Here is a 23,438-nt window from a genome sequence, read left to right as displayed (position 1 = left end):
CAATGCGTTATGTTGCTGTATACGTTACATTTACACATCTACAAAGAGGCAAGGGACAAAGTTTAGTGTATACCGTATAAAGGACAGAAACGGTTGTTCCTGTGTCTGCCAAAAAGGTAACCATTTTTCCTGACAGATACAAACTCAACAGTGGTAAATCTGAGATTTCTTTGGCAACACCACAATCTACCTGTTGTTTCTCTGAATTCAATGTTGTCATACAGTTGTCCCCAAGCTGGTCACAGCATGGGTAATCCAATTTCCCAGTCCACTTTTCTCCAAAGTGAATTCCCTGATGTGTTTCAAGTCTGTACATTTTAGAGAAGGGTTGTCCACACTGGTCACAGCCGCGGTGTCTCGCCTTATCCAAGCTTCTGTGTTTGTTTACTGCTGGGAGCACAGGGAAGCCGGACTGATGATTCGACACTGGGTTGAAAACAAAGACAGCGGGAAGATAGGTGAGAGGTAGAAAGAAACATTACACATGTGCAATCACATCAAGTTGTTCCACATCCTCGATTGACTACGACTAAATAGAAGTAGTCCGAGAGCGATTTGATTTCTTTATTTGGCCTTTTTGAGCAAGCTAAATGAGAACACAAGAAAATAAACCACAACAATCCAGTTGATATACTGTATAACAATAGTACAACTTGACTTAAGTAATGGTTAAGGTTCTAGGATTCTTGAATCAAAGCGTTGTCAGACAAAACAAACAATCAAAATCTAACACACAGCAAAGTTAGAGGTCCGAAACCTCTAACAAAACCAAATATGATAGAACAGGAAACACAAGAGAAAGGAAGAAAAAAATCTTACTGGGGTCTTGATGGTCTTTGGATTCCTCCTTTGGGTTCCTCATCTTCACCTGAAGTCTGGAGTCCACAGACAGATCTGATCAGAACCCTTCTTATACTTGAGAGCCTGAGGTGGGACCACTAACTGCTTTGAATGATTGGCCAAAGGTGGTTCAAAGAACAATTCAACCATCTCTCCACCAATCAGAACCCAACTTACTCCAATACTAGCTCCATCCCTCCCTTCTTCCCTCACACTCATTCAATACCTTTGCCTGCTAAAGCAACTGGCAACTGGTCAATTGATGATCAATGATTTTTGTAGGGCAGTATAATTATAGTTTAAACTTAAAATCAGTGGTTTTCAACCTTTTTCGCATCAAGGACCCCCAAATTGATACATTTTAGATATGCCAGGGACTCAACCATTTAGATTTCTTGGGGGTCCCAATCTACACTGTATCACCATCATCAGTGTTCATTTAACTCTGAGAGTGTACAAATGGAACCAAATGGACCCGTTAGGGTCCATTTTGTTCCATTTGTACACTCTCAGAGTTACAGACATATAAGGGTCAATTTGGTTACTGCTGCTAACTATTAATTTGGCTGGGGACCCCCTGGAACCCCCTCAAGGACCACTGGTGGTCCCCGGACCACTGGTTGAAACCCCCTGCTTTAAATGATGTTCCATATTATTCCATATTATATTAAAATATATGGCACATAAATGGTACATAACAATCAGCTCAGTGGCCTTGTGGTTAGAGTGTCTGCCCTGAGGTTGGGAGGTCTCAGTTTGTCCACAAGCCATGATCTGAGTTGAGTTGTGCTGTTTTCATTTAAGTATCAAAGTGACTTTCAGAAGGGATAGTTTTCCTTATTTGGCATTTTTAAGTCAGGGTTAATTAAACAATAGTGTTGCTCTGTATTGTTATTCCTACTGAATGACGATATATCGATGATATAATACAAATTAATAAAAGGTGACTTGAGTAATACTAAAAGCACTTGGATTCTAAAGTGAAGCAACATATAAACAAACTGTGAGACTTTATACTCCATGTGTGAATGCGAGTCTTGTGAATCAAGCAGCCATTAAGATGGATAGGCCAAGTACCTTTAGACAACTCATTTGTATGCAATTACGCCACATTCCTTCAATTTGGGCAGAACAATAGACCATGGTGTGGTGAAAGATCATCTGCTTGTAATACTGTGTTCATAATATAGGGTTTACTTTACACTGCATCTTGTGTTATCTTGCAAAAATGTTATGTGCTCAAACTGATTTGTTGCCTGTCAAAGGGTAGCAGTTATGTTCTACCTAAAAATGTCATGTTTGACATCTTAAACTTGTTTCCATTTGGTTCGTGCTGATAGCTGGAGTACACTGCCTGAACAGGTGATTTGCATTAGTGTTCAGGGCAATTGGCCACTTGTCTATGTTACATTGTTAGGCAAGAAGCAATGATCTCCACTTTGTGTACTTACATTACAAAGGAGTGTCAATGACTGTATGCTGTTTGAGAGGGGGTTCTATTGTGCTATGCAAACAGGAGTTATTTGGATGCTGACCTGAATGAAAATGGTGAAATTAAGAATGTAATTACATGCTCAACTTGTTGTTTCCAACAATTGTGGATACATTGGTTACAATATCAGCATTATGTGGTGTGTGGAATGGGATGCCTGTTATTTAGACATTATTAGGAATGGTGGTAGTTTTAGTGACAAAAGTAATAATAGCAGTGGGACTGCAGGTGTCACCACCAAAGATAGCAGAGATTGAGAGACACCAGATTTACCTTCCATTGAGGACGTTATTAAGTAAAAGGGTGAGCATGGAAAGGGTGAATCAACAGATTTCATGTTTAATATCTGAAATATGTTTCCACCAGCTGTGAATACATCAAAATAAAACAAAATTAAATGAAAATACAAAACATAATGAAAAAAGCTTAACTGCAATAACCTCGATCTGGAGCTGTAACTCCATATTTGGGCAAGACCGACTGACATAATATGACATATTGATGACACCATATTGGGGCAAGTGATGGACAGGAGCACACAGACTTTGTTGGGTATGCATTTAGATCTTTGTTGAGTTGAGAGAGTTCCTCAGCAGGAATGTTTTACATTAATTATTGGACATTGTAAATATGACAACAGAAAACATGGCTTCAGTAGGCCTAATGATCAAACCGGCTCATCTACTGGCTTGTATTATAAGGGCAGGCAAGTGTCTAGACCTGAACGTGGACATGGACTTCCTTTGTATTTGAGAGACGTTTTGTCACTGGAGAAGGAGACCGTAGGATCCCTAAAATATACACCAAAACTGGAGTTTTTCTAGCACCTTCACCGGGGAACGGAGACCTAAAGGAGACCAGGTGTTTGAAGCATTAGGAAGTGCCGATGAATTGTCATCAGCCATAGCCATAATTCTCTTATCAGCTAGACAGGATACAGTGTGTTATGCAAGATGTGGGCTCAAACATCGCCACCCCTCTGTCATATGCATGAGCAAGTCACGTGACGAAAACCAGATTCTCCCCTCAACCAGTGGTGGACTTGGAACGCTGGATTGATGAATTCACAGACAAACTCCCACCACTCACCAACTTCATCTTACCCTCTGGGGGTAAGAGCAGCGCTACTTTGCATGTACAGTAGCTCGGACAATCAGTCGCAGAGCGGAGCGGCGTGTTGCTCCTATCGTGCGCTCAGGTCAGGCAGATCAAGATGTTGCCACGTTTTTAAACAGGCTGAGTGATTTACCTGTTTACTGTGGCCAGATATGCAGCAATGAACGAAGACAATGAAGAAGAAACAAAAGAAAATAACAATAAAGTAGCCTACATTCTGGGGGAAGGACAAGTGTGGAATGTATACATTTGAATATGCCAGTTTGAAAGTGGTAACATTTGTGTTGCTATCACTGTGCTTCACTTCACAATGATGTTACATGTGGGACTTAAGTAGATGTGTATGACAAATTGGACTGATATTACATTGAGAACATACAGGCAGACAGTGGATCAAATTATTTTGTGCTACATGTTGCACTAAATCCAAAGGTTAGGTTAAGACATTGACAGGGGCCAGTTTGGAATTGCAGCCCCCTGAAGGTGTTTTTTTAGGGCAGTCTTTTTTTAGGGCATCGGACTCAGTGTGCAAGGATGCTGTGCGTGCCTTTTTTCTTTGCGGATTTCTCTCTCTCACATAATCTCTCAAGAGAAAAAAAGAAAAAAAAGATCTTGTATTCCTTTTTTTACCGAATAGGTTCCCAGATTGTTCTTAATGTGGTGAATCAATCCATCCATCCATCCATCAATCCATCCATCCATCCATCAATCCATACATCTTCAACCACTTATCCACTTATTGTCTCCGCCAGGCCGAAAGTCATGGCGAGAGAATATGTTTTACCCCCTGTCCGTCCGTCCGTCCGTCCGTGTGTGTGTCCATCTGTCCGTTAGCAGCTAATCTCCGGCACCGTTGGCCCGGTCGCTGCGAAACTGCACACACACTCCCTGGATGTTTTTTCACATGGGCCTGTTATAGCGCCACCAGGAGGCCGATTTGTGCAAGATTCATTTTTTGACAATACTCCTACAGATTTTATCCAAACATCATGCGCATGCACACATTTCTACACCCACCCTCACTAATCTTAACCTCCGTAAAACAACGACCTAACCTCAAGAAACACTATTTGTAAAACTAAGAATTCCAAATGATGATCACCTCAACGCATTGTCCGTGTGTCCTGTCCGTGTGTGACCAGCTAATCTCCGTCACTGTCTGCCCGGTCACTGCGAAACTGTGCACACACACTCCCTGGATGCCAGAGCACAACCTCTGCCCCAAGTGGGCCTGTTATAGCGCCACCAGGAGGCCGATTTGTGCGAAACCTATTTTTTAATATTACTCCTACAGATTTTATCCAAACGTCATGCAAATTGGTACACAGCATCTCTACAGTCATGTGATCTACACGTATTTGTCCGATTTCCCATATTCCATCCTGATTGGCTAAGGTTGGCTTCCAAAGTTTGCAGGATTGGTCCGTTTTGAACAAAAGGCCTCAAATTATGCACGCAGCTTGCAATTTTCGTGAAATTTCACACGCACATTCCCACTAGGCAGAGGAAGAAATGCAACCCTTTTCACAATGGCCTGTTATAGCGCCACCAGTAGGTCTAATTTAGCAAAACACATTTTTGGAACAAAATGCCCCAAATCATGAATGCAGTGTCCGCTTGCCGTGAAAGGCCTAGGAATAAATGGCACAACTTTCACATTGGTCTATTATAGCGCCACCAGGACGCCACAATAGCGTACCTGACCTGGCGGAGACCTGTGCTCCGAGTAGCACTTTTTCTAGTTTTCAAATGTTTTTTCTTCATCTGCATTTTCTCCTGAAAGCCATCATCTTTTTCTTCATAATCTATTATGCTTGGACCCCGTTGCCACCTAGAGTTATTTTTTTTATTTATTTTTATAGTGGGATCACAATTTTGTTTGTCTTTTTATAGGGCTGTTATGTTTCAGTTATTGTTGGCAGTCATGACAGCCAGTTCCCACCTGATGTCATGTGGGAGTTCAGACTGCTCCACACCATATTGAATAACTGCTAGCTTGCATAACATCTTCAGATTAGGACATAAATCTAAGATATACAGGTCAGGTGTGTAGTATCCTCCAAAGAGGATAATACGTTCTCCCACCATGCAACAACCCATCCAACATACATTACCACACAGGGCTTTCCCTTTGCTGTGGTGGCTTTCCCACCACAGCAGCTGGGAAGGAATACGTCTGTCCTTCTTTCAGATGTACTGTCCAGTTAAACATTTCACACACCAGCACCACTTTGTGAATCAGTGCAACTAATTTACAGAAGAGGTTGTCAGAAGGTAGGGTAATATGTCTCCAAAAGTTCCCGACTGGTGTTGTGTTGGAAAATACGACATTTAAAAGGACAATTAACATCTGATGTAATAATGATGTTGTGATATCAGGGCGTGATGACAACATTATATGGAATAGCTAATGACTTTACTCAACCTGAATGGCTATTTTAGCAACATCTATGATCTGAGTTGTGTCAGTACTATGACATCAGTAATCCATATTTGGGCATATTGTGATAAAGACACACTATCTGTGTGAATTGATGACTCCACTGACAGGAGGAAGAGTTATAATGTAGATTTGTGATGCTGAGCTGGAATTAGGACCATGCTTATTAACATTCATTCAATTAAAAAACTATATCAAATCTGCATTCCAGCACCCTGTATGAGTTCCAGTCTGTGCTCTAGGAATATTTTAGTCATGCTGCTTCAGTTGACCTTCATAAATTAGCTTACTGATTACATGCATTTATCTGTTCATAGACATACAGACACACATGCACATACTGCTCACACAACACACACAAGGCATGTGAGGTACAGAGCAAATGCGTTATTCTACAGGAACACAACTCCACTATTAGGCCTCTCTCTCTCTCTCTCTCTCTCTCTCTCTCTCTCTCTCTCTCTCTCTCTCTCTCTCTCTCTCTCTCTCTCTCTGCTGATGGTGGATGGTGCTCCACCTCCACAGTTCAGCTCCCAGGGGTCTGGTGCGTTGCAAGGGTGACTCCTGTCACCTGCAAACAATGTATGTGAATGTACAGTCTGTGACGCTGATGTGTTATAATGTATTTGTAGTGTTTTATAAATACATTCTGAATCATTCGCAAACACATCTTAAAACGTAATATTTGTGCATCACCCTCACTGAGTCACATTCCTCATTAACTACAAATATAGGAATCAAGAAAAATTATGAAAAACATGACATGCCAAATTGAATTATACAATAAAAAAAAGGTCAAATAAGCAAACACATTTGTATGTAAATTGAATGTTAAAGCTGCTATAGGCCTATCTAGTTATGCCAAAATCTGTCAATCAGACAGATTGACAGATTTTGTCTTGTTGTTTTCTTTAAAAGATTATTGTTTCTCTACAAACACTTAATACAATGTATCTGCTGCTTGTGCATTAGTACGATGTTATTCCAATTAAATAAAATCATCTTAATCAACACGTATTGTCTCAATTATTGTACAAATATGTTAATATCCTTAGCTTACTCAATACATGAATACAACCCATAAATACATGAATATTCATTGAACCCTGATGACTAGCAGGTGATCTCTATATCCAGTGGTGCAATTTTGAGACACTTTTATTTTACCTGAGAATTTTTCAATTGTTTATACTTGATATGTAATTAATATTATACTTATATTTTGTACTCTTTAGACATTTCTAATCAGACATTTCATTAGTGTGTTTGAAGACATAATTACATTAGTAGCGTATATCATACACTGTACTTCAAATAATGTGCAGCATGGACACACAAACCGACAGTTAAAGATTAGTTCATATTGGGGAAATAGAATAATCTGCAAAAGATATAAGGAACCGTTTGTATTTTGAAAAAAATATATAATACTAATAATTGAATCTATAGGCTGTAACACTAACAGCTTCAGATATTGAAATAAGTAATGTGGGAGCTATATAGGATTTTGAATTATTTTCACATCTATTTTATTTATTGTCTCTGCCAGGCCGAAAGGCATCGTGAGAGTATGTTTTACCCCCTGTCCATCCGTCCATCCGTCCGTGTGTGTGTCTGTGAACAGCTAATTTCTGGCACCATTGGCTTGATCGCACCTGGTCTAGAATATATGAAAGTTTCACTTTTTGAATTACATTACAGAAAAAAATATATACTTTTCCATTATCTTCCTGTAGTGTGCCGTTTGAAAAGGAAGCGCCACTATGTGGTGCCTTACCAGCAAAGCAAGAGTGCTCTCCAGTTCCACAGGAACCTTTTCTGAATGAAGTGCAACCTGTTAATATGGAAATAACAATGCGTTATGTTGCTGTATACGTTACATTTACACATCTACAAAGAGGCAAGGGACAAAGTTTAGTGTATACCGTATAAAGGGCCTTTCACACCAAGCACAAAACAAGTTCAATTTCAAGTGGATGCCAGTGTCCACATCACAACCATAACAGACAATGGTGAACGATAGTTACCCTTATATAGTTCTATTGCTTTGTGTGAACAGCCCTTAAGATGAGCAGCAGCGTATTTTACTGTATGATGTTCCTCTTTTGAAAACCATGCCTGACACCCCTGATAAGAGTGTCTGCTCGGAATTGTTATCCTCTGGAGAGACCGTAACAAACATTGGTTGCTATATATGGGAATATAGATTTGAACTAGAAATATATACTTGCTGTGTCTAATTATGTTGGTGTAAAGTTTTACAACTAGTAGGCCAACCCGATCTCATACAACACGGTGAAATAGCACGGATTGACACTCCGTACATAGACGACTACAAAACCTGAAAAGCCGTGCATAGGAGCCACGAATCCCCTCCATTGACTTTGTTATGTTTTGGACCAAGTCGGAGGCGCGCAGTCTCAAGCGAACTGGAGCCACGGGAGGGACCACCGAGCGAGCTAAAGCGAGCGAGTTGCCGTCCCGAACGTTGCGACGTTCGCTTGAGACTACTCAGCGCCGTCCGAGTTATGTACCGATGGGCACAGAATGGTAGCAGAGGGACTGCTCTGCTTCCGGGTTGCCGTGGGATTCGCGCCTCCTATGCACGGCTTTTCGGGTTTTCTAGTCGTCTATTTACGGCATTGTCAACCCGTGCTATTTCACTGTGTTGATATCAGCTATCATAATCATCATCTTCGTCGGCATAGTCAGATAATAGTTTGGGCAGTGGTGTAAAGTAACTAAGTACATTTACTCAAGTACTGTACTTAAGTACACTTTTGAGGATTTTTTACTTTGCTGGAGTAGCCTATTTCCCATTTTCAGTACTTTTACTTCTACTCCACTACATCTCAGAGGCAAATATTGTACTTTTACTCCACTACAATTATTTGAAAACATTAGTTACTAGTTACTTTGCAGATATAAATATATTGCATTATAAAACATACATTAACCACATCAGCCCTATTTTATACCTAGGCTATTTGAAAATAGCAGATCTACAAGCTTACAACGCGTCGCGATACGACATGTTGAGAGCTTGTAGATCTGCTATTTTCAAACATTTTAGTACTTTTACTTTTGGTACTTTATGTACATTTTGATGCCAACACCTTTGTACTTTTACTCAAGTACATTTTGAACACAGGCCTTTTACTTGTAACAGAGTATTTTTATATTGTGGTATTGCTACTTTTAAGTACAATATCTGAGTACTTCTTCCACCACTGTCAGAGAATAGTTTGGGTAATATTTCATACATGTGAATCTAAATGTAGTTTTTTTTCCTACATTGACCATCTTAATGGAGATAAGATGCTGATTTCCTTTTCCAGCAGCACTTGGCAAAACTGCTGTCCAGACGCCATCTAGTGTCCATCAGCAGACACTACATGTGTCTGGCTGCTATAAACCACCTCTCACACCTTTTCATGTCAAGGACCCCCAAATTAATGTATGCATTTGGCCACGGACCCCCATATGAAATGATGTTGTGCCAGGGACCCCCCCAGGGACCCCCAGAAGAGAAGATTTATGTTAAGAAATTAAACATTATTAAACATTTCCCACACATTTTCGAGATTTTTCAAAACATTTCTAAAATATCAGTGGCGCGCTGTGAGCTTGTATATCTGATATTTAATATGGATAACGTGGTTAAAATGATTGTGATGCTGTATTAAATAATTTTGCTGGGGACCCCCTGAAACCTCACCAAGGACCCCTGGGGGTCCTCGGATCCCACTTTGAGAAACAGAAGCTATAAATAAAACAAGTTCATATTGATGTGTGGTTTTAAATAGACAATTTATTCAAATATGTAAATTGTCTCATTAAATTTGCACGATTTAAAGAAGAAGAATCACATATCAGCTGAATGTCCAACATGTTTTATTATTATTTTTACTCATATGCATATTGAGAATAGATGGACTTTACTTGTAACAGAGTATCTATGTTTATATTATCACTACCTTTACTATAACAAGTTTATCATTTGTTTATAATAATTTAAGTGAATATAAAAGTTTGAATATAAGCTACTTCTTCCACCACTCGCCTACTATCACAGGAAGAGAGAGAGAGAGTGTGTGTGTGTGTGTGTGGGTGTGTGTGTGTGTGTGTGTGTGTGTGTGTGTGTGTGTGTGTGTGTGTGCGCGCGCGTGCGTGTGCGCGCGCGTGCGTGTGGTGCGTGTGCGGACGTGGGCGTGGGCGCACTCTCATTTTGCAGAATGTCCCATTTCACAAGTTTCCAAAATGTATAAAAATGCTTTGAAAATAGCAGATCTACAAGCTCACAACGCATCGCTTTGCGTTGTGAGCTTGTAGATCAGCTATTTGCATAGGGCTGAAGTGGTTAATGTATGTTTTGTAATAGTAATAAAAAAATACAAAGTAACTAGTAACTAATGTTTTCAAATAAATGTAGTGGAGTAAAAGTACAATATTTGCCTCTGAGATGTAGTGGAGTAGAAGCAAAAGTATTGGAAATTGGAAATACTCAAGTAAAGCACAAACACCTCAAAATTGTACTTAAGTACAGTACTTGAGTAAATGTACTTAGTTACTTTACAACACTGCATCCTCCACACAGGAGTAGATTATTTAGTTGATGACTTGAGCAGACTGGGGATCAATTCACTCTGCAGGGTGAAGATCTGGTTGGAAAACGGAAACGAAAATGATGCGTCCACGTACGCGTTCAACACACCGGATCCAGTAGGCGGGGCTCTAGACCGGATGTGAATACGGGTTTAACACGACGGCTGGTTTGAATTGTTTGGTGTGCGACCATAGAGTTGTGTGCGACACACGCCGCTCTGCTCTAGAAGGTAAACTAATGTTTGATTTATATCAACATGACACGTTTTTATCCACTACTATTTAACATCATTATTATTTAAACATTCGAGGTGTTCTAGGACTGTGAATTATTATGACACAAATTGGACATAAATATGAAATATTGTGTTTTACAACCGAGGGAGAAAATGCATCAAACTAGTCATTTTGATCAGTCAGAGTTTTACCTCATAGATATGCAAATAAGTCAACATTGAGAAAATACAACTATAATAGTCTTGATTCAAGGCTATTGCAACAAACATTTGTTCCAAATGATCACATCTAAATGTCACCTAAAGTTTAAACCTTAAACCACGCTCACTGTGTGGGGGTTTGTAGATCTAACCCCACCATACAAACATTACATTCATGAGGGGTTTATAATCTAATTAGGCCTCGGATCAAGACTGGTCAGGGATTTTATTTATGATGTTTGTTGGTAGTTTTAAACGTATCATAAATCCGCATAAATGAACCCAATCCAACACATAAAGCGTTTAAACCCAAAGCCACGCATGTTACCCGTCCAGACGGGTCAGGTTTGTTCCGTAATGTTACTTAACGTTGAATAAAGATGTGTTTTAATCACGCGTGTGTCTGAACGCCGTTCTATTTCCACATTCACTTGGAGTGTAATACCTGCGGTCACCTGCTGCGCCACACCAAATAGTGTGGTTTTCTGTGTTTTAAGGCTCGTGCGTCTACATGTCTGTATACATTGTAATTATAAGGTGATTATCTTAAAGCCACATATGTTATCCGTACATACGGGGTGTTGGTGTTCTCTTGATATTCAGTATAGTTTAATAAAGAAGTGTTTTAATCCCGTCTGTGGAGGAACATCATTGTATTTCCTAGATTACATGGGGTGTAATACCGGCCTTTACCTGCTTTATCAGCGCCACTTACACCCATTGAATGATGTACAGTGATATTCTGACAGACCAGATTAAAGCATTTATTAATTGAATAATACGGAATATTACTGAAGACAAAGGGTGCGTATGGTGGGATAACATCTGTAGCTTTGGGATAAACACTTTATATTTAGAGTAATATACATTTATCAAGATGTTTGAGACTTTAACATGGAACTAACTACAAACACTATTTTTTGGAGAGTGTTCAAGAATGTCATAGATAGGATTATAATTAGCTCTGGTCCAGAGCGTTAGTGAGTTCTCTGTTTGATTGATTGATTGATGTACTTTATTTAGTAAGACATGAGAACAGTACATGGCAGTACATAACAGTACATGGAAGTACAAATTCGCAATACAAGGTCTACTAAACTGGATAGCTCAGTTAAGCACGTAGCTTGTTTAAGATGAGATCCCCATGCACACAAATCATGTTGACATATAAGAGACAGACAGATATACACACTACTATACAGAATGTCATACAATCAGTTTACAGGTTACTGGTATGAAGTATGAAGGGTGAAAAATATGTACAAAAAAGAAAGAGAGGGGGGGGGGGGGTAGGTTAGGTTAGGACATGGGGTAGGTTAGGACTTGGACAGGGGCCATTTTTGAATTGCAGCCTCCTGAAGGTGTATCTTTAGGGCATTTTTGAAAGTAAGTAGGGTTTTACACTCCTTTACTCCTTTTGGTAGGCATTCCACATTTTAGATGAATAGCATGAGAAAGAGTTCATTCCCTTTGTTGTGCCAAATCTGGGTTGAACATGGTTTGTGGAGCTGCCTCTGGTGTTATGATCATGGACTTGATTAACATTTTGGAAGTATTTTGACAAATACAGGGGGATCCCAATGTTGTGGTGTATCTTAAAGACCAGGCCCATAGCAAGTTGCTGTACTCTGTCCTCAACCCTAAGCCATCCAAGCCTAGCAAAATGGGCATGGGTTAGATGGGCTTTGTAATTGAGGCCAAGAAGTAGCCTTACAAGTTTGTTTTGGGATGTTTGGAGCCTTGTTTTTAGGGCCTTGGAGGTGTTGTGATACCACGAGGTGCATGCATAATCATAATGACCTTGTATGAGGGCCCCTACAAGAATCTTCAGAGTATTCTTACTGACTTTACGAACAAGCCTCCACATCCTCCGTGTTATTTTGTGGACCTTTTTGATCGTCTTTTCAGCGTTTTTGTCACCTGAGAGGTTTGCCTCCAAGATGGAACCCAGGTAGGTAATTTCCTCCTTTCTTGTGATAACATTTTCACCCACTTTGATCGTGAAACTCTCAGCCTTTCTAAGGTTAGGGTTGGACCCAAAGAGGATGGATTCAGTTTTACCCAGGTGTAATGAGAGTTTGTTGTCGGAGAGCCAGATTGAGATCTTGTTGAGTTCAGTGCTGAGAGTTTTCTCAACCTGCAGCCTGTCCCTGTCTGAGACCAGCAGAGCCGAGTCATCTGCGAACAGGAACAGTTTGCAGTCGCAAGCTGAGGACATATCATTCACATATATCAGGAACAGTAGTGGTCCTAGTATGCTTCCTTGAGGAACACCACAAGTCACTGGGAGGGGAGGGGACTGGGTGCCGTTTACTTCCACCACTTGCTCCCTCCCTTCCAGGTAGGATCTCATCCAGTTCACCGACGTGTCATCAAAGCCTATTGCTTTGAGCTTATTGATCATAATTGGGTGATTAACGGTGTCAAAAGCCTTCTGGAGGTCCAGCATGACCATGCCGCAATATTTGCCCTTGTCGACATCTTGTTTGATAGAGTCGTTCAAATAGAGAAGGCATGTGTCAGTGGAGTGGTTTGTTCTGAAACCAGATTGGAATTCGTAAATTAGATTTTTTTCGGCAAGGTACTTATCAACCTGTTCATAGACTATTTTTTCCATGACTTTCGAGATGGAGCTAAGAATAGAAATAGGGCGGTAGTTGCCAGGGTCTAATTGGTTTCCTTTTTTGTACAGAGGGGTCACTCTTGCTTTTTTGAAGTCGTTAGGGACCCGTCCCTGTATGATGGAGAGGTTTATTATGTGGGTAATGATTGGGGCAATGGAGGCGGCTGAGTCTTTTAGAAATTTAGCGGGGATGTTGTCGGGACCTAACGCTCTGCCAGGCGGTCGGCTCTGCTTATAGACGAGGAATTCCACTTCCCTGCGAGTGCTCCAACTGTAGTAAAAAAAAAAAAACACTTCGCTACTCACCACAACAAAGACTGTTTTGTGTTGTTGAAAGTCTATTCTCGGAGGTGGGAGGCCTCTCAGCACCCCCACCTTATCTGTATAATACACTTTTTGTCTTTGATCAGAAAAGAAAATATTCCACCGGAAGGCAAAATCTGGTCATTAGAAAAATGCCATTGACCAGATCTGTAGGAGGCGCAGTGGAGTAACCAAAAACATTTTTTTTCATCCGGTGAAATATTTTCTTTTCTGGACAAAAAGTGTATTTTACAGAGAAGGAGGGGTGCTGAGAGGCTTCCCACCTCCGAGAATAGACTTTAAACAACATAAAACAACCTTTGTTTTGGTTAGTAGCGAAGTGGTTTGGTTTATTTGTACTACAGTTGGAGCCCTCACAGGACAGTGGAATTCCTTGTCTATAAGCAGAGAAGAGCGCCTGGCAGAGCGTTAGAGAGAACTCACTGACTCTCTGGACCAGGGCTATCATAATAACAAAACCTTATGTGTACAGCACCTTTCACATTTCATACTTTTCATAAAATATCTAGAACAAAACAAATGTAAAAGCCTAAGATAGGAGAGATAACGGCGCTACATTGTAATTGTGATTAAAAACTCTTTAATCTTTAGATTAATCTAAAAATAAATATCTATATAAAAATCGATAACAATAAATCTATGAGTCTTGATCCAATGCTAAGATGAAACTATAATATCGTCTCCATCGGGAGGAAACCTCATTATGTCCTAAACTGTTACTTTTCAGGATAAAAAAATGGCAAAAGTAGCAGATCTACAAACGTGTCGCTTTGCGCCACGTTTCGAGCTTGTAGATCTTCTACTGTTGATGCTTTATACGTATATTAACACTAGCCTAAAAAACGTAAAGGTAGGGTAAGTGATTTACTATGGTTAAAATAAGTGTTAAATGGCTCTATATTGTGATAGTACTCATTGCTATAGAGTGTTTGTTCAGTAACAGTGTTAAATAGATCTATATTGTGATAGTAATCATTACTATAGAATATTTGTTCAGTAACAGTGTTAAATAGCTCTATTGTGATAGTACTCATTACTATAGAGTGTTTGTTCAGTAAAAGGAGTCTCCCATGTCTATCCAGCTCTTTATTAAACAGAACATGCATTTTCAGTGCCCTCTCCTGATTGGCTTAAATTGTGTCACCTACCTTAACATGTACTATATTGTGTTTACTAAAGAGCTGGAGAGACCCCTGTGACCAAACAAACGCTCTGTAGCAATGATTATTTATATCAGAATATAATACTTTAACCTTTTAAAAAAATACCAAAAATATAACTTACCCTACCTTTAAGGAATATATATATATTTGTCTTTTTTTTTTTTTTTTACAATCTTAATATCATATTCTACAATAATATTAAATGTAATGTTGGTGTATATCTGTGTCTTGCAGGTTAATCATGTGGTGACCTTCTGCAGAGTGGACTAAATCTACTTCATATAGTGAGTTAAAAACGCTGAGTCATGACTTCTAGCTATGACTCAGCGTTTGACTCGCTGTATGAGTTCTACAGTGAAGGTCCTGGATGGATGGAGTCATCAGGAGATAGCTGGTAATAGAGTGTCTGTAACTCAAGACAAGGGGCAGGAAGATGGAACTTCGACGCAGCAACGAGCCCTGAGAGCTGAAACGTATAACGGTGCCAACGAACGCTCTCCGTTGGAGATACAAGGCGTACGGTGCTCGGGACGTGGTGCCATACAACCTACGCGGCTCTATTAATACCAGCTATCTTCAACCATGCGGCGGGAGACCCCACACGGTACGTACCTGGATCACACCTAGCCAGCAGTGGTGGAAAGTAACTAGGTGCATTTACTTGAGTACTGTATTAAGTACAATTTCAAGGGATTTGTACTTTACTTGAGTATTTCCAAATTTCAATACTTTTACTTTTACTCCACTACATCTCGGATCCAAATATTGTACTTTTTACTTCACTACATTTATTTGAAAACTTTAGTTACTAGTTACTTTGTAGATTTTAATTATAATTACAAAAAATGTATTAACCACTTCAGCCCTATATACATTTCGGCCATTTGAAAATAGCCCATCTACAAGCTCACAATGTGTTGCGATGCGACACATTGTGAGCTTGTAGATCTGCTATTTTCAAAAGATTTTAATATATTTTGAAATTTGTGAAACGGGATATTCTACATAATGAGTACTTTTATTGTTGGTACTTTAAGTACATTTTGATACCAGTGCCTTTGTACTTTCACTCAAGTGAATTTTGAATTGCGGACTTTTACTTGTAACAGAGTATTTCTACATTGCGGTATTGATACTTTTACTTAAGTAAAAAAAAACAGTATTTTTTCCACCACTGCTGGCCATTATAAACTAGGGCTGTGTCACCATTATGTTGTATTAAATGTAAGTTGATGATTCATTGTCACATAAATGATTGCGATCAAAGATTTAATTGTGTTTTTGACGTTGAGCATTAGAACATTATGAATACAAATGTAATTTATTTTTGGCTTTTAGGGCTTCGTAAATAAAAGTTGCACAAAGTAGATATGACAAATAATATACATCATTTAATTACAACAAATACATCCATAGTGGGATTAGCAGAGTCATAATAGCCAATCTAAGCTCAAAACGTGTCGCATCGCAACATGTTTTGAGCTGGTAGTTCTGCTATTTCCACAAAATGTTTGAAAATATATTAATATTTATAACATGGTAATGATTATGACGATTATGCAAAACATAATTGCAAATTCAAATAATTGCAATTAGGCTATTATGTAATAATTGTGACCGGTCTAGTATAAACCCTAGGGTTTATACTCATGGTAACTGATGACTGATATCAGACCACACTTTGAGAGACACTGGTCTAGTATAAACCCTAGGGTTTAACCCTAGGGTTTATACTCATGGTAACTGATGACTGATATCAGACCACACTTTGAGAGCCACTGGTCTAGTATAAACCCTAGTGTTTATACTCATGGTAACTGATGACTGGTATGAGAGCCACTGGTCTAGTGGCTGAGAGCTGAACCAAGACGTCTGTGGTTTTATTTTCAAGCCGAATCCCAACCCTCAACATCCTGCCTCCACCAGTGTTAGGGAGAAATTGGTGACCTGACAAAAGATGTGTCCATCTTGTGGACTTCACATGTCAAACATCCAAAGTCAATCGCTGTTAGTTTATGAACGGAGTTGCTCTGTTCATAAACAAACAAACGGTTGTTATTTACATTTGGACATGGTGATGTTTTTGTTAAGTCCACGAGATGGTCGCATGTTTTCAGAAGGTCACCAATTTCACCGTAACACAACACCTTGCTGGAGGTAGGAGGCACACACTGGAGTTTTGGAATCAGCGGCCATATTGGAAATAAGTTGGGCCTCTTCCTCACTTCCCTTCACAGGTGTTACCAATGATGCTAATGAAGGCTCTGTTCCAAACGGACCCTTACGGGTGTGTAACTCTTTGAGTATACAGATGGAAACAAATCACAGGTCAGTTTAGTTCCATTTGTACACTCAGAGTTATGGGTGTCCTTTGAGAACCACTGTGCTACACTAAATAGAACAGTGCCTTCATTAGTATCATTGGTAACACATGTGAAGGAAGTAAGGAAGAGGCCCAATCCTTGGCCAAATGCATATTTATTTGGGGTATGAAAATTTGATATGAAACTTTTGAGAGCCACCGTCTTTAGTTGTTTCTGGAACTTGATGAAATGATAAGCAGTGTAGACTTTACTTGAACATGGTGTTTGATACAGGAATAGACGGCACCTCTTTGCTAAATTGGCAATGTTTCTCCCAAAATGTAAAACAAATGAAGAATTTGCAAAATGTTCTTAAAGCAGGGGCCTTCAACAGGGGGCCCGGGACCCAGAGTTACTACAGGGGGTCCACCAAATCTTTTTTACATTAACCACTTGAACCCTAGCATCCCTTTGCTGAGGAGAACTTAAGCCAAAAATAGCAGATCTACAAGCTCACAACGCCTCGCGCTGCAAGGCGTAGTGAGCTTGTAGATCGGCTATTTTTAGCAAAGAGTTATAGGTGTAGAGGGAAAAAAGAGCAGCAAAAGTTTATCTCAAACACAATTTTATACAATATAGAGGGGGTCCCTGCTTCATCTCTCTCTCAGCTAGGGGGTCCTTGGTCTGAAAACGTTGATGACCCCTGTCTTAAAGGGATATTTTAAAACACCTTTTCCTATGGATTAGTCACCCCATGGAGACTTGAATTCATGGATATGTTTTTGTTTTTGTCTGATTCCTAAACCAATAATTTGATGACCGGCAGCGGTTCCGGTAGGAGACACAAAGAGTCTCCTTTGTGTCTCCTACCGGAACCGCTGCCTGCCGGTCCATAATTCAAGGCTCCATGGGGTGACTAATCGATAGAAAAGAAGTACGTTTTTGGGTGAACTATCCCTTTTTAAGTAATGTAAAGTATACATGATGTGAACATGTACGGGTGAGTACATCATTATCAGACCTAAAACGTATTGTTTTATGCCCACAGTGGCTGTAGGCCAGTCAAGCATCTTCAAATCATGTACTTAAAGGAGTTGTTCACCCAAAAAAATACTTATTTTCTATAAATTGCACACCCCATGAAGCCTTGAATTCATGATTTTGTTTTAGTTAGTCTTATTACTAAGCCAATAATTTGATGACCGGGTGTATTTCCGGTAGGAGACACAAATAATTTACTGTGTCTCCTACCGGATACATAAGCCGGTAGGAGACGGGAATCTAATTATTGGCGACAAAAACAAATCCATGAATTCAAGGCTTCATGGCATGTGCAATTGATAGAAAATAAGTCATTTTGTGGGTGAACTACTCCTTTAAGTTACTTAATTACTTACTTTGAGGAATATAAATGGCCAATTACACATTGAAGTGCCCACTTTTCCCGGGTGCCCACTCTTCTGGTTACAAAAATGTTATTTTCAAACATGTCCAATGTTCATGTACAATTAAATCCTTAATCGCAATTATTTGTGACAATTACTCAAGTAAAATGCCATAATGGTGGCACAGCCCTGTCAGTGACCAGCTTATGGCTCTACAGACCATCTTGGCTTCCAAAATGTCACCCTGTAAGGCCTGCTCAACTCAACGTTTTTGTTTTATTTTTTGTGTCTTTACAGAACACGAAGATGACAAGAAGTAGACGTCCGTAAGTGAAGATGACAGGAAGGTAGGAACCTTTTGATTGCAGCTGCTGCTTGTTAAGGGGGCTACATGCTACCATACCATGTATGTGGTCATTTGCGTCGTCTATCGTTTCACGTCATTTGCAGCGCGTCATTTGTGGGTAAAGCTTCATCACGTCGGTCCACATCACATAGGACCATGTGCCTTTCTGTGATGTGGATTTATATGATTTTATTTATTGTTTCACGTCATTTGCGCCCAAAGCTTTGATCACATCGGTCCACATCACATACGACCATATGTGGTCGTAACTTCTCCTCTTTTTCTCTATTCTTTGCTTTAATAAAGCAATAACAAAATTATTTGTTATTATTTACTTTTGTGTCTGAGTTATTTGATCGATTTTTTATTTTTGTCTATCTTTCTTTTCACAAACACATTTCTTTCTTCTTGCCTGTCTATTGCACTAGTTCTTCACTAGTGGTTTGTGTGATGTGGTGATGTGATTTATGTCTGGTATCATTATGGTAGCATGTAGCCCCATTAACACTGTGTTAACAGTCATCTATGCTGTAGGTCTGTGCAAACTAAAAGAGAAGGCAAATGATGTGCGTAGTGTCATTTGCTTCTTTCTTAGTGTTTTTTTTATTTCATTTGCTGTTGTCTGAGTCGTGGCTGCTGTTCAAGGTAAGTGATAGTAGTGACACGGTCTATCATTGGTTGTCGGGCAGAAACCATATATATATATATTTTTTTTTTGTCGTAAAGACATTTCTTTACTTGGTCATACCGTGTGACGGTGTCACACACTAAAGCAGTACAAACAGCCGATCTACAAGCTCACAACGCAAAAGATCATGATAATTACATTGGATCCATTGGCACACAGGTTATTTTGTGTCTATTTTAAAAAGTAACAATTTTGGACATACAAGGTTTCTGCCTGACCTCCATACTTTAACTTCCCCTCTTTTCTCTTCATTATTTGCTTGAATAAAGTTATAACTTTTTTTCCTTCTAGTGTGTCTTTGAGTTTTTTACAAATGGAACCAAATGGACCCATCACTGGTCCATTTGGTTCTATTTGTAGTAGGCCTACTGACAGTATACGTATCCAGGCTGTTTATGTAATGACAGGGTACAGTATATGTAGGCTTACGCTAAGCTGTATAATATAGTGACAGGGTACAGTATATGTATACTAGGTTGTATAATATAGTATATGTGGCTCTTGGTCACATAGCAAACTCACATAGTTAAACCTATTTGTGCTTTATCTATTTTTGATAAAGTAAAAAATATAGCTTTTTTTTGCCCTGTCATAGTATCAACTAAACATTTTTTTAGCTTTAACTGTAAAATTTGCACTATCAGCGCCGCTTGCGTTGCGTCATTTAACGGGTGGCGGGCCAGCGGTTTGCGTCGTTTGCGTTCAATGCCCGTCATTCGTGAAGAATATGTAAGGGACTGGACCAGTTTTTTTTTATTGGGTCACAGCCAGCGTTTTTGTGATTTATGTCTCGTAGCATTTCGCGTCATTTGCGTTTTGATTTGATTTGCGTCGCGTCTCAGGATTTCACGTCATATCCGTGCAGGTAAGTCTTCATCACGTCAGCCCACATCACATAAGTCCATGGTGTAGTGTAGTGTAGTATGTGATGTGGATTGATGTGATGTATGTGTTGTCATTTCACAACACATGCGGGTAAAAATTACATTTGATTTCACGTCGCTTCCGTCATATGCAGGTAAGTCTTCATCACGTCAGCCCACATCACATATGACCGTACACGGGGGCCGTATGTGATGTGCATTGATGTGATGTATGTCTTGTGTTGTGTCATTTCACAACATATGCGGGTAAAACATCATCACGTTAGTCCACATCACATATGAACATATGTGGAGGTATGTGATGCATGTCGTCCTTTACGTCGTGTGTCGTTTCGCGTAATTTTATTGCCGTTTTACCGTTTCAGGCTATTTGCGAGTAAAGCTTCATCACGTTAATCCACATCACATAATAATAATAATAATAATAATAATAACATCACATTACTGGTCGTAGGGTTAGGGTTATATGTGATGTGGATTTATGTGATTTTGTGATTATTTCACAACATTTGCGGATAGCTCGTCATTCACATCGGTCGGCAATTTTTTCTTTTAGGCGAGGTACACGCCGTTGTTTACACTAGGTCAGAACAGGGAGAGATGTAGGGCCATCATTCATATCATATGCATTTAACCCATTAAGACCTGGAACTGTGTCATTTTTAGATTTTAGCTAAAAAGCTTTATTTTACACTTTGGCTATTCAAAAATAGCAGATATGCAAGCTCATAGCGCAGCACCGAGCGCCGCGCTATGAGCTTGTAGATCTGTTATTTTTGAAAATGTGTGCAAATCTTTGAATATATATTTAAAGCAAATATTTTTAACTCAAATCTTTGCTTCTGGGGGGGGGGTCCCTGGAACAAAATATTTTGATGGGTGTCCGCGGCCAAATACATATCAATTTGGTGGTCCTTGACATGAAAAAGTTTGAGAACCAATGATATAGAAACTTATGTTTTTCAGAAAACTGTTGGGATTTAGGAGACATGTAGAATCGGCTTCAGGTCTTAAAGGGTTAATGACTTTGGTTATTCCTGTTGCTTGTGTTGTATGTTGTGTATTAATGTCATTCATAGTGTTGTATGTTGTGTACTAATGTCATTCATGCTGTTGCTGTATTGCTGACAAATATTGGCACAATTGATTTTGCGTTGCGTCATTTGCGGTAAATCTTAATCACGCCAATCCACATCACATATGACCAGTATGTGATGTGAAGGTGTTTGACGGATGTCGGCATGTGCATCACGTATAGTTACTCGTTATTTGTGCCGTCATTTGCGTGTAAAGCTTCATCACGTCAATCCACATCACATAATAATAATAATAATAATAATAATAATAATATAAACGATACATACAACCATATGACCAGTATGTGATGTGGACTTCGTTTCACGTTGTTTGCGTACAATGCTCGTCATTTGGCAGGAGAATAATGAAGAAAATGGACTGATGCTGGACTGAGACTGATGCAGAGAACATGAAACAAAGAATGTTGCTGCCATTGCGTCATATGCGCCTAGTATGATTTATGTCAATCGTTCACAAATGATGTAAATTATACGAGTCTCTCTATCTATCCCTCTCTCTGTCTCTTTATCCCTCATCTCTCTATCTCTCCCCCTGCTAAGTATGTTGGTGAATGTAATGCACATTACAAAGTGCTTTGGTTAAAGGTACTATAGATAAATGCACCATTTAAATTGTAAACTTTGAATTGAACTCATAGGCATCAGCTAGCAGCCACTGTGACACTGTGTAAGAGGCAGTTCAGTCACTGTAGACTGTATTACTCCTGGAAAATAAAATACACATTAGTCACAACTGTGTGATTGCATTCTAAACATTACAGTCATAACTGATGTCATTCAAAATGTGTAAGCTCTATATTTAACAGCTACCAGGCATTGTGCCACTGCAGAGGTTCCCAAACCTTTTAGCTCAGGAACCAAACTAGTGAAGATAATAGATTTGCAAGCTCACATCGAGCATGTAAATCTATTTTCACCTCTTTTTTTTGGTTTTGTTTCTAATTTATTGCTTAGATTCGTTGTTTTCACGAAATGGCACATGTTCTATTTTGCTTGCTTCTTATATGTGCTTTTAATTCATTTTAATTGTACTATTTGACCCCAGGAAAAATAGTCACTGTTTGAATCTGGATCTGAAATTATCAATAAACAAGCAATGGCAAAAACACACTGGAATGTAAACATTTCAGTGTAAAGATTTTCATAACATTTTAGCTCGAGACCCAAAAGAGAAATGTGATGTCTCCCTGGGACCTAGTGAGAATAGCAGATCTACAAGCTCGGCTTGTAGATCTGCTATTTTCATTACTCTCATGTTAATATTTTAAATGGAATTTCTTTGATTTTTGTTTTAAATGTATCGGGTTCTTTTGAAACAGGAACGTTTTACTACTCTAAATATGTTATTTTATTCATGTAAAACAAATGTAGGATACTAAAAGGAAAGAGGAATATTTACTGACTGATCTCAAAAACAAATGAAAACTGGCAGAAATAAAGACTCACTCCATAAAAACCTTAAGGAAAACTCCTTAGACAGAGACTAAGAACATATATCTTTATTTTAGTTTTTCTATGTTCATCAAGTGCTCCAAGCGCTCAAAGTGAAAAGTGCAGCAACACACATTTAGGTCGTAGGACCATCGTCAGTGCTATATCATCAGATGTAATCATTTGCAATTAAAGCTTCATCACGTCAGTCCACATCACATAATGACCGTAATGTAGTGTAGTGTAGTATGTGATGTGGATTTC

At 39.2% G+C, this 23,438-nt stretch overlaps 1 pseudogene across 1 annotated transcript in view; it reads left to right on the top strand.

Annotated features, from left to right (window-relative positions):
- The first annotated feature begins 295 nt into the window (after positions 1-295).
- The window catches only part of LOC311050079 (corrinoid adenosyltransferase MMAB-like), a 34,029-nt pseudogene continuing 10,886 nt past the window's right edge, over positions 296-23,438 (top strand). Inside the window, exons 1-2 of the transcript in view lie at positions 296-458; positions 3,109-3,680. The product of the transcript in view is annotated as a corrinoid adenosyltransferase MMAB-like (transcript). The remainder of the gene's footprint in view (positions 459-3,108; positions 3,681-23,438) is intronic.

This window comes from Gymnoscopelus microlampas (assembly GCF_963454915.1).
Source record: "Gymnoscopelus microlampas genome assembly, chromosome: 8".
NCBI lineage: Eukaryota > Metazoa > Chordata > Actinopteri > Myctophiformes > Myctophidae > Gymnoscopelus > Gymnoscopelus microlampas.
Note: the sequence above shows the minus strand (reverse complement) of the source record. Positions and strands in the feature narration are given on the sequence as shown.